Genomic DNA, 12,555 nt, shown 5'->3' on the forward strand with positions numbered 1-12,555 from the left:
ACCAAATAGACTATTGGAAAATGATGGTTGTTGTGTTGATTTTTATTTTAAATTCACATTGCTTTGCCTAGAGGTTTGTGCTGGCTTTTTAAAAAATTATTAAGTTAGTTTCATTCTTGTGGACTTGAAAAAGTTTCTTCAATTTAAACTCTTTCAGAAAAAACTATCCACTTATGCAAGAATGTGGTAAAAATAGATTTAGGAACAGTGGACTGTTTTCAATTCCTTTTGATATTTTGTTTAGAATGTTGTGGCGCCTCACCCCCACAAAATAAAAGTAAAAACCACAACAACCCACCAATGCCAGCATGTACAACCAAACGCTGAACAATTTAACGAGTTATTTGAGTGAAAGATTTAGTGGCTACATATAAAATTTTCATTATTGTAGTCTTAGCAACGTTCACTGAAGTAAACACATTCAGAAGGTTGCTAATTTCTTTCTCTGCTGTATATTCTGCTTATTGGATGAATATCTTCCCCAAACCCAAAACTTGAGCTCTTGACCATTAGACAACAGTAAAAAGCTTTTTTTTTTCCTCAGTAGGCTTTGTTTCAGCCTTCCAGTTTGGCATCAGAGACATCAATATGTAACTTCCCATTAGCATTATGGTCATTGAATCAAAATAATTTAGTGTTCAAGGGTGGATGGAGCTTGTCCAAATAATGTCTTGATGCTGATGGTTGTCTTTAAATTCTACCTGTAAGGAAAAGTTATTCTTGATAATCCCTACAAACCAATCAATGCTCTGGCCTACAGAAAACAGATTGTCTTAACTAAGAAAATTAATCTCCATAAGCAGAGAACATACTACCTGTAGCTGAAGACTTGTGCAAGTGTAAAATCTGGTCTCACTAACGATGGTGATAACAGACTGGATCAAGGTCTATATATATATTAGGACTAAAATGTTGCAACCAAAAGTTTCATTTTTTACTTTTAATGGCCTTAAGAGAGCAAACCAAAGAGAGTAATCTTTCTATTGTCATCTACTGGATGCAAGTAAATGTTTTCTGAAGTTATGAAGTACTTTTATGAAGTATTGAGTTTCTTAATAAAAGAGAGTAAAGGAGAAATTACTATTAGTGTACATGTAAGAGAAGAGCTGTTAGCAAAAACAGAACTCTGTTTACAAGTACAGAGAAGGAAAAGAAAGAGAGATGGATAGTTCTGTGTGTTCATAAAGATTCTCACAATATGTTTTTATGTAGCGTACACTGTTGTCTCTTCTTCTGGGTCTCAGAAGTGTTGGTTGTACTTGAGTGTCCTCTGTAACTAATATTTTTGATTCAGTTTTCCATTTATGAAATAGGGATACCGCAAGTCACATGGAGATAACATCAGCTACTTCATTTGTAAAGCATTCTGAGGTCACTTTGGGAAGTGCTACAAAAGAGCAATTCACTGCTCATTAGTAAAACCTTTCTTGATTAATTTTTTTAAAGGGGATCCCCTTTTTCTTGCCACAGTTTTTTGCAGCATGAGCATGTATGTAATTATTAAATGTACATAAATGGAGTGAATTTCAAGTGCCAGCAGTGAGCACACACTCTCCTTACTCAGAATTTCATAAAGGGTGTTAATATGCAGAGTTGGTGTGTACACTTGGCAGCTGTACTGACATGATAGAGTGTCAGCTCCTTTGTTAATGATCCGCATAGGAAAGTATCCCACACAGGCCTTGACAATTGACATACCATTACAGTCTATTGCGCCAATAATCCATGCATTCAAGTGCTCCCCACTCTTCCAGGCAAGCCTGACACGATAGTCCTTAATAGCTCAGTGCAGCATGTGAACATGAGGCCTTGATATTAGACTGTGATGACTGAAAGAGATGATATGGCCTAGTGTATAAATGATCCATGTATTATTATAAGTACACTGATCCTCAAGGATCTCTGGATCTGATACAGTTTCAAGGAGAGCCTTCCTTCTAAAAAAAAAAATTGCACTGAATATTTGGATTTTGAAACAAAAGCTTTTCTCCTTGAAAAATTACAGCAGAAATGTAGGCTGACATCTCTAACATCTGTGCAGGGAACTGGAGCTGGAAAATGGTACAAAGTCCTGTTCCATCTTGATGACATTAAAATAGCACCTTCTTCCTCAGTGACAGCTCTCTGTGGAGTGAATCACACATGCTGGCTGCTGTGCAAAAAATAACCTGTGACTCTTTTAGCGCTCCACAGCCAACAAGCCAAATCTGTCTCTACACCACCATCACTGCTGTGACCACAGCAGAGGAGGCACAACGGGATTAGGTATTATTGCTACCAAGAGCAGTTTAGCAACTCCACACAGCATGGAGCTTTGCCTAACAGAGTGGTGGGTGAATATTCACACAGGAAGTTCTTACTGAGCTCCTCGTTGTTCCAGCTAGGTTTGTGGCATCTGAATTAGCTAATTTTTAAGCTAACTTTCATATGATGAGAGCACATTCCAGTGCTTACAGTGTGGTCATATACTAAGCATCAGTCATGTGACAAGGCTTTATTACCTGTGCCAACTCTAAATCACCAGGTTCCTTAATTCTGGATGTTAATTTCCTAGCAACAAAAAAAACCAAAACAAAAAACCAAACAAACAAACAAACAAAAAAAAACCAAAACACTCAAAGGAGTGAAAAAAGAACTCATATGCTGACACTGTCTTTGTTAGGGTATCCACAGAGAAATATACAAAGCAGTAACACCTGGTGGTAGCTGTCGGTCAAAGTAAAAGTTCCCTATTTGTTTTCTATCATAATAACAAGATGCCAGTTTACTGGTTTTGCTGGATTTTCTACATAACTATCAGTCTAGTTTAACTATAGTGCTGTTTAAGCATCTATTAGAGGCACATAGCACCTTAAAAACTTTCATGGGGCATCAGCCCTTGATTTTGTTCAGACTTTACATGTATGTTCCTGTATGTTTTCCAGTGATGTGATCCTTTAACACAAAAAACCAGTATCTTAACATGGATCATTGAACGACTATCAGAATTCATACCAAGTAAGAGCAAGCTTTTAGACTTTTGTGCAGTATGCATCCTTTAGTGCATTACCTTTCTGTCATTCAATCCAATTGGATTGGAGTCATTTTACTTGCTTACCTACTGGTTTCATAAAGTTGAAGCTTCCTGACAGGTTGGGGTTTTGTGAGTTTATTTTAGTTATATTTTCCAGAAGAAATATTTTGAATGGTCATTCAGGCATGCTCTCTAAGTTCTGAATGTCTAGGAAGTAGAGAAATGCCAATTTTAAAAAGCATTTTGTTTTTTCTCTCTTCCTGTTTTATTTGAGATGGGGTTTTTTTCCTCCATGTTCTCTGAAAAAGGATATTTCTGTGACCCAGATTATACAGGAATGGGGGTCAGGAGGTTTCTTTCTCCATTAATCCTTCAAAAATTTCCTTTGGTCCTTTATTTATCAGTTACTGTCAGCAGCTTTCCTGGAATGGAAAGAAATGGTGCCACAGGACCTACATCTTACCTTGGATATTCAGCACATATGTCTCTCTGTTCTTAAAAGGAAAGCAGAGATAAACTGGTTTTGGTGTCATTTAAACACATGCAAAGTGGATGTTATATGGTATAACTCTGACTTGTTCAAGAAAATGGCAATACCTATTATCTACTCAAACTGACTACCTCATTATTTTAACATTCATATGATCATTGTTCAGCAGTCCTTGGAAACAAAGGCTATTTTTAGTTAGTGACTTTTGACATTACTTTAATATGCATCAGGGCGAGTCAGTATGCTCTTCTGGCATTTAGTGTAACAAAATTGTAATCCTAATCAAGATGGGTAGGATTTGACTCACCTGACTACAACTCCCTGAAAGTTGGGTATCTACTCCAAGCTAATCTTCTAGTCTCCATTTAGAATCAGCAAAGAAGTAGGCACTTCCAAAGGACATTTGATACTCTTCTAAAATAGATATCTAAGATAGAAATAATTGGAAATGCTGATCTTTTGCATAGTTATATTTAGGGGAAAGGGACTCTGTGCATTTTATTATGATCCATACACATCATTCTAGAACCTCAAGGTCCCAGCAGGCACTGGGTTGTACTGAACACTGCACAGACTTAAATAGATGTATGAGTCATGTCATTATGGATATCAATAGACTTAGGGGGGAGGAGGGGTTCACGCTGTCTAAATTTAGGCACATAACTAGAGCACTTAAGTGCTTTAGGTCACTGCCTAAGCAGAAGATCAGACTCATTGGAGACACTTATCCCCCTTTTTTTTTTGTGGAGGGAGTATCTTGCTCTCTTGAAAGTGTCTGTGATTAAGCACTGTGAATGCACTTCCCTCCCCCCGCACCCCGTAGTAGCTGCTCCGTAGGAGAGGTCTTGAAGTTTGTTTGCTGTATCAGGGCTACTAAATATCCCAGATTCACATCCCAATACTATCCCAAGGAGGATCAGCAGGTCTGCAGCCACTGTTTGAAGGAGGAGAGCTCATTTAGAGCTCAGAAAACTGACATATGAAAGATGACAAAATGGGTGAGAAATAAATACCCTCTGTCTTGCTTTGATTTTTCCCTCTTTACATATATTATTTCATGCAAATAATGACATTAATGCTATGCTTGAGATTGAGTTTATAATTGCAGAAAGTAAAAAATTTCAGATTTAGTCTTCCTATCATAATGCAATGGAATATTGAACACAAAGTGACAAAATTCCTTACAATTGCTGATCCTGCAAAAAGGCATTATCAGCTGATTTTTTTTTTTCTATTTGAGCCACTAAGCTGAGTATTCAATACTAATAGACCAGCCTGTTATCTGTACAAAATTGTTTAGGGTGCTTCTGAGGTCTGCTTTTTCTTACAAGACCCTGCAGCTGGACCAGAGTACACCCAGTAGAATACAAACAGAGAATGATTAGTGAGGGGGTGTGTGGTGTGAAGAAAGAAGGAGAAGTAATGATCATTGTGAAAGTTCAGTCAAATGGAATGGAATTGAAGAGTTTTGGTGCATCCTTTTTGTTGTTTTTACTAATTTATTCTTCAATTACAGTGAAAACATCAGTGACATGATATTATTCTAAGCTTATTGAATTAAGCATAACCATGAACTGACACTTTTGGAATGCACAACTCCTTGGCATGGACCTTGGGAAATTAAAATAAAATACAGCACATATTGATGCTACAATGAGCTTTACTCAGCTTTGAGCACAACGCATTTTATTTCTTTTTCATTTGAATTACATGGTGGCAGATTGGTAAGAATGGAGGATATCTCAAAATTCAATTGCATTTAACATCATGGAGTTCCTGTACTTAAATGCATAATAGTATAAGGTAACTATCACAGATAAATATATAGTAACCTGTTCAGCCTGTTCGTAGTGTTTTATATTGTTACGTAACAAAGCTTCTACCATCTACGGACTGCACTGTTTTGCTGAAAGCTTTAGTGTCTCATGATAGGTTCAACGCAGTAGTCAAAATAAAGTCAGGGAAGTCAAAATACAGTTCAGGGACGTTATGTGGTAGTATTGTTTGTGTCCGTCCCCATAACTTCTCACTAGGTATGTATGATATTAGGTATGACTATTTCTAAACAAGTAAGCCCTAGAAAATTGTGGAAGCTGTAATTATATACAAACTAGGCCTTAATTCTGTTACAAGTGCTTCAGATGATAAGATGAGCTTCTCTAGATAAAAAACCTAAAAATGATCTGATAGTTGATAAGCAAGTATAATGTATTATCGTGAGTTACAGTTGAAGGCTACTATTACAGTCGCAGCAGTATTCCAGTGAATAATCCTCCTCAGAAAGAGGTGTTGCCTTCATGAATTGTGGTCTGGATTCTACAGGAATAAATTAAAGAAATAAACACAGCTTTCCCTATTTTCTTTGTCTGGTCTTTCCAGAGTAAACCTAAAAAGTATGAAAGATATGAGTGATTCTAATTCCATGGGTATCTTTCACAATGAGCTTTCATACTTAGATGGGCAGTAAAGCTGAGTAGTTAGAATGCAGAACTGAAGCTTATATTGGTTCATATGTATCTGCATACAAGGATTTTTTTTATGTTCTGATCTCTACAGATAGTCTTAAGAACCTGTTATTTTTCTGAAGCTGCTGCCATATGTTCAGTGGTATCATATAAAGCAAGCTGAAAATTATTAAAACTAATCTGGAATAGCAGATGACTATATGGAACATGCACACTGATTTTCATCACCCTGCTGGTTTTTGAAATGTGGTCAGGCTAAAAGGCTCCTAGGTAATCATACAGAAGGGTAAGACATAACAGGATTTCAGTATTCAGTAAGAATTATTCCAACAGCATACATGGGAATTACAGCTGAGATTTGCTTTGAAGCCATAATCCGAAATGCTTGTATTTGTACTTAAAATGTACTTGTTTGCTTATATTATATTGTGGACTTTGACAGAGGCCATGCTAGAAGACAATTACCTGTAAAAGATGTATTTAAAACCTCTAACATATAGGAAATGTCAGGTAAATACTGATGAAAACAGCAGCCCTTCCTCACCACCATTACACACTGATCTCAATTTATCCAATACAATTTGAAATGACAACGGTGTTTTTACAGCATTAATCCTAGATTTCTTACCCTTGTGCAGCAACCTGTATTGAGATATAATGCACTAAGGATGCTGGTTTAGCATAAAACATAGCATTCACTTGTTCATTTTATTCTAAAAATGTCATCATTTTTCTTGCTATTTACTTGATGTTTATTTACTAACTGCCCAGTAATCAGAGTTATAATAGCAAAATATGTATGTACACCTGCACAAACATGCATACATGCATACATCCCTTTATAAATATTAAGTAAGACTACATATACATTATCTTTTTCTCTTAAAAAAAAACGAACACCACAAAACTACCCATCAAACAATAGAATTAAATGGACCTCATATCCAAAATAAATTGGCCTAACTGCAAATATGCTAAGGATCATATAGCATTAACTTTGAGGAAAGTTAAGTGTAGTGTAACACAAGCTGTGGAATGAATCTGGGCTAGAACATAAAGACATCCAAATGGTGGCTCACTCAGAACACACTTTCCTTAGGCGTACGCGAGGTTGGTTCCTTGACAATTGTTTACTAGCAGCTTTTAAGACACAAACAGCTGTGAGTGACAACAGTCTGTCACAAAATTTGTCTAAGTTCATGGCAGAGAGCTGCAAACTCTGACACCTACTGAAAGAGGTATCGTATTTGCAAGCAGTCAAAAGTGATTGAAAACCAGATGAATCTGTTAGGATACCTCATGCCATTGAACACTGTTGCCTATGCCAAATATGCATTCGTAATCTACAATCTGTTATCTACTAACACTGATGCTATAAGGTAGCATTGTTAAGTTTTTAATACATAGCCATCTACTTTGAAATAAAAAATCATATTTAATCAAAAAGAAATAAATATGATTCATAAGATTCAACCAACATATACCACAGATGGAATATTTAGACTATTCTCTCCTCTGAGTTGCAACACTTTTATATGATTTCTAATAGAATATAGAAAAAAATCAACAGGAGGATTATACATCAGGGGAATATGCTGGAAAATCTATTGCTTTTAATTGTACAGAATTGTGTTTGGGATAACCACAGCTGTAATTACTTTACATGCATAGGCACTCTGATTGCATACCATGATGGGCAACAGATTTGGTAGTACTTTTTCTGTTATTTAATTATTAGAGTTGGCCTGGAAATGTTCCTCCTTGATTGCAGTTAGCTTAATCAAATATGACTTGAGCATCTGAGTTGGCACAAACCCTGCAGGAACCCACTGAAATGACAAGGAAGTTAAAAGCTATTCTTTCATTTCTTTACATCTTAATTCGCCAATTTCTGGAAGGACCAAGGAATGAGGACAACTGCCAGGAAGAGGCAAGATCTGTGAGCTTCTTTAATGGAAGTGCAAATAATATAGCAGTGTCTGCTAGAGGGCTTCTCTATGTGTTGGAAGGTAGTGTCAGTGCAAGAAGCCATGCAGATCCCAAGGCTTGCTGTTGCTTTTGCAGTCAAGAGTGTTTGCAATTAAGGCCATGGGTGCTCCACTGTGGACAGTGGAAACATGCTAGAGCATGACTTATGCCACAGGGCTGGTCCTGGTCACTCTGTGGATACTGTGCCCCTGAAACGCTTTCTTTGCATGGCACTTTGCATGATAGATTGTGGTGACTTTGTTCCCTCTGCTTGCCAAATCAGCAGTATTTTGTTTTACAGTCTTATGTTCATTGGGCCAAACACAACCATTACTTGGGGATTTGGGTGTTTATGGCAAGGTACAAAAATCGTATATGTATTTAACTAAAAATTAAAATATTTTCTTTTCAATGTTTAATACCAGGAAACCAAACAAAAACCTTTATTATTACCTCTCTCTTTTTTCCCCCTTCATTTTTTAATTCATTGTCAAAAGCAATTTAGTATTTTCCCACTCTTACCTATCCATTAATACTACCTGTGCAGTGTTGCAATCAAGATCATTGTTATGGTCATGGACCCACTCTGGCAGATGCAAAGGATGTCATTAAATAGAGAAAATCAGATTAAGCAAGAGAAAACATGTCTGGTCAGACAAGCAAAGTGATCAGAATAATAAATTCTTCACAGATTAGTTTCACGTTTTCATTTATAGTATGATATTTTACTTCCCACAATAAGGGAACAACAGAAGAGGGTAAAAAAGGGCATCACCTCTAAAATTTTTTCATTTACTGAATGCATCTGTATTCTGTATGTTACTTGAAAAAGTTTGCTACCTTTTATTAATGTTGGTGACTGCATTAGCTGGGCTAATTTTGTTTGTGGGGTTTTTTCCCCCGTTGTATTTTCTGAAGCTTTTTAATAAAAAATCATGAATAATCTATAATAATAGTGTGAAGCTTCCAGGATTATTGATATGTTTTTAAAAAGATGAAATATAAATATTTTTACAATAAGTCGTTAGAGAGTTGCCAAGAAACATCTTTTGGGGCACTTGAAATACCCTGATTTTTCATGTCACATTTTGTTTATTAATAGCTCTCAACTGTTTGCTCAAGAGACATTTCAAGACTATATACATTTTGCTCCATGTTTAGCAGGAATAAAAATTTTGTGAGAATAAATGCTCAGTCAGGAACAATTTTTGTGATGATGAGAAAAGCCTGATGAGTGTAGTCAGCAATGTTTTGGGGATAAGTGTTGATGTAATAGTAGTTTTCTTAGTATTTAATGATAGTGATATAAATTAGTTTAAGGTACTAAAAATTCAAGCTTTTTTTTTTTTTTTTGATGAGTCACATTTTGGAAGTATAATATACCTTTTTAGCAACATTTTAATTAATATGAGTTTAATCAGAACTTAGAGTTAAAATATGACCATATTTTAGTGGCTTTTTGACTCAGATTAACTCAGCCAACTTCTGGCATAATTTTCCTCTATCTACAGTCACATGACAAAGATAAACCAGGTATTACAAAAATTAATCTTTTAGTTTCTTGTGTCTCCTTGACTTTCTATTGCTTTCTAGATCACTATAAATATGAAATTGTCTCAGTGCTCAGAAGGAGCTTTATTTACCTTAGCCAATATTTGCAGCTTTGTTTCTGCCTGTGATTCCAGAATATTTATTAAAAATCTCAGAACTGTTTGTAAAATTGTGAAGATAGAAATGAGTATTCAAAAGAGATTAATATTTAGTTGGAAAAAAAATCATATAAAAATTTGGTGTCCATCTTCTCATATTTAGAAGTTTCTTAGAGCAAGGTTTCTAGATCTTTAATTTTTGGGAGTACTGACTGGGCTTCTTCACTGTCTTCGCTGTCTTCACCCGTTTCTATCTTGCCTGCAAATACCCCCCTACTTGCACATTCTGCAGATCAAACTCTATTTCATTGTAGCATAAATGTTTCAAAGCTAAATTATTAACTCTGTAGCCCACCGCCCCAGTCCCCCATTAATTTCTCCCTCCATCTTCCACAAAACCATTTTTACTCAAAAGTATTTTACTTGCACAAGAGTAACTGCCATGATCAACGAGGGCTTTGCACAGCTGGGTTGATACAGGGTATTGTCACTGTGAAAACTCTGACAGAAGATAATCCCATCAGAATTCTTTGATAAAACACTGAGATAAAATATTTTTTAGTCTGAAAGAAAATATGCACATTACTAAGCACCACAGAAATCAGGGAGTTTTATTCTTTTATGGCTAGCTACAAATATGGGATCTTGGAGGTTTATCTAGTTAGAAAAAGAAATAAGTAATAAACATTCTCAAGCATAGTTTTAAAATGTCTTTGCAAATTCAGTTGTGTTTCTGTTTCTGTCACTGACATATGCTGAGAGACACCAATTATTTCCAGATCCTTCACAGAGTTTAATGTATTTTTTACAACTATCTTAAATGCAGAACTGCACTTTCAACCCTCAGTTTCAATGAACTATTTTAGACAATACACTAAGGAAACAAGATTAGAAATAAGGAATAGGCCTGTCAGGTAAAAATTTTAATTCAGAGTAGTGATTTCTGCTACTTGTTTTTAAATCACTGCATTTTGTTTTAAACATATGGGGAAAATTAATTTGCTTATATTTCTCTGTGTTCTCATCAGAGGATTTACTGCTAACATTACTATCAGTTATTATATGCTAAGGTAGTTTCCATACTACCCAATCTAAATGATCTTATGACTCTATTGCAGTCGGAATATACCTACATGAAAGTGACAGCAGTGTAATTTGTAGTAAAAAGCCTCATATAGATAAGTTTAAAATATATCATACACTTTGCTAGAGGTCTTTGAACAACTTAACCATCCCTTTTTATACCACATATGTTCGTATGCAGGCTCTCTGTATGAGGACGGTATGTCTTGTATTGTTAGAAGACATTCCAGTTTAAATTATCAAAGCTAATAGTCAAACAGATCAGAGCATTAACCTTAATTGACTAATTCTGTGATTGGAGGTAGAGAAGTTCCCTTCTTCCTTAGTACAAGCCTAGAAAGGTCTGGGTACCTAATGAATTTCTAAGAATAGGATTGTGGGTCAAGGTTGAATATAAATCTCATGTTGCACCATCTGTATTTGGACAGTTTAAAGTGTCTTTTTGAATATTTACATTTGTGGCTTTAGCAATGGAAAAGTACAGTCCTTTCTTTCACATGACAAATAGGATAAATACCAAAGAGTTCTGTGAAACTTGTGGTGTAACACTATTTCTGTACAACAATTATCTTTCCTGGCTTAATAAACTTGTCACCTGCACAGCAGTTTATAAAATGTTTAAGCTAATGTTACAGAATAAAAAACTCAAACAATGATTCTGCAGATACATAATGGTAAGTGTACTTCAGTATGAATTATTTATGGAAGTCTCAGAGAGCACCAAAGGAAGCCATTGTAAGAGGAAAAGAGTCTAAATATTTCCAAGCTAGAATATTTTCATCCAGGTTCTGCCGGGTGAAGTGACCAGGTAAAGAGTTTCTGTTGCATCCATAACACTACAGGCCTTTACAGACTCATCTTTCTCAACTCTTTCTTTGGTTGAAAACTGCAAGCAGAAAGAAAAAAAGGTGCTGAGCAGGACTCAGGGTTCAGAGCTGTGCTTTGATTCAAGTATTTTCGTACCCCAAGGACGTGATACACACCACCCCATACTGCTTTAAAGACAGAGCTGTAGACACAGACTGTAGGGCTTGGAGCATCTAGGTTAGGATTTTGGTCTACCTTACAATACACATTTTAAACTGGTAAAGTGATTTTCCTTCACCTCACTTAACCCAGATTCTGTCCAAGGGAAATCTCACTGTCAGTTTCTTGCCAGGATGAGCACCTTGGAAATATAAATAATTTGCTCTGGCTTAAACTTCTGAGCTTACTTAGCTTTTTTTCCCTTTGTTCTCTTGCCTGCTTGAGTACTGTGCATTATACCTTGAACTGCCATCTGTTTGATGTATGTCTCACAATATATCTAATTTATTGTCAAGCCTTTACTAAAAAGGGCAACACAGGGCTGCTCTGACCCAGGAGAAGAAGTAGTTCTGTGTCCTGACTCTTTCCCTTAATTCATTGTCGCAGTTGAAGCAAAATAATAAGGTAATGATTTTGTGCCCAATGGGTAGCACAGTTAAGACACTGAAGAAAAAAACTCTTTTGGTGTTTTTTTCCTCATTTTTCCTGACTGTTTGTTCTCTTATCTCTTGGGAAATATTAAGTCAAAGTGGTACCCTGACAGGGTATTTCTTTGCTCCTGATTTATTTGAATAAACAGATCAAATAGATAATGCTGGCATGGAGAATGAATCTATCAATTGGCAGACACTGAGACAGCTTTATCAGTCTATACTTGCCTTATTATTTTTTCAAAGATCAGTGCCAGCCTTTACCTGAGACAGGACAGAAAATTTAGATAGACTCTTGGTTTTACCTACTGTGGCCATTCAAAATTATTGTACTGAGGTTGTTTCAGTCTCTTCTCCCAAGTAACAAGTGATAGGACAAGAGGAAATGGCCTTAAGTTGTGCCAGGGGAGGTTAAGATTGGATATTAGGA

This window comes from Anomalospiza imberbis, chromosome 2 (genome assembly GCF_031753505.1).
Source record: "Anomalospiza imberbis isolate Cuckoo-Finch-1a 21T00152 chromosome 2, ASM3175350v1, whole genome shotgun sequence".
NCBI classification, from domain to species: domain Eukaryota; kingdom Metazoa; phylum Chordata; class Aves; order Passeriformes; family Viduidae; genus Anomalospiza; species Anomalospiza imberbis.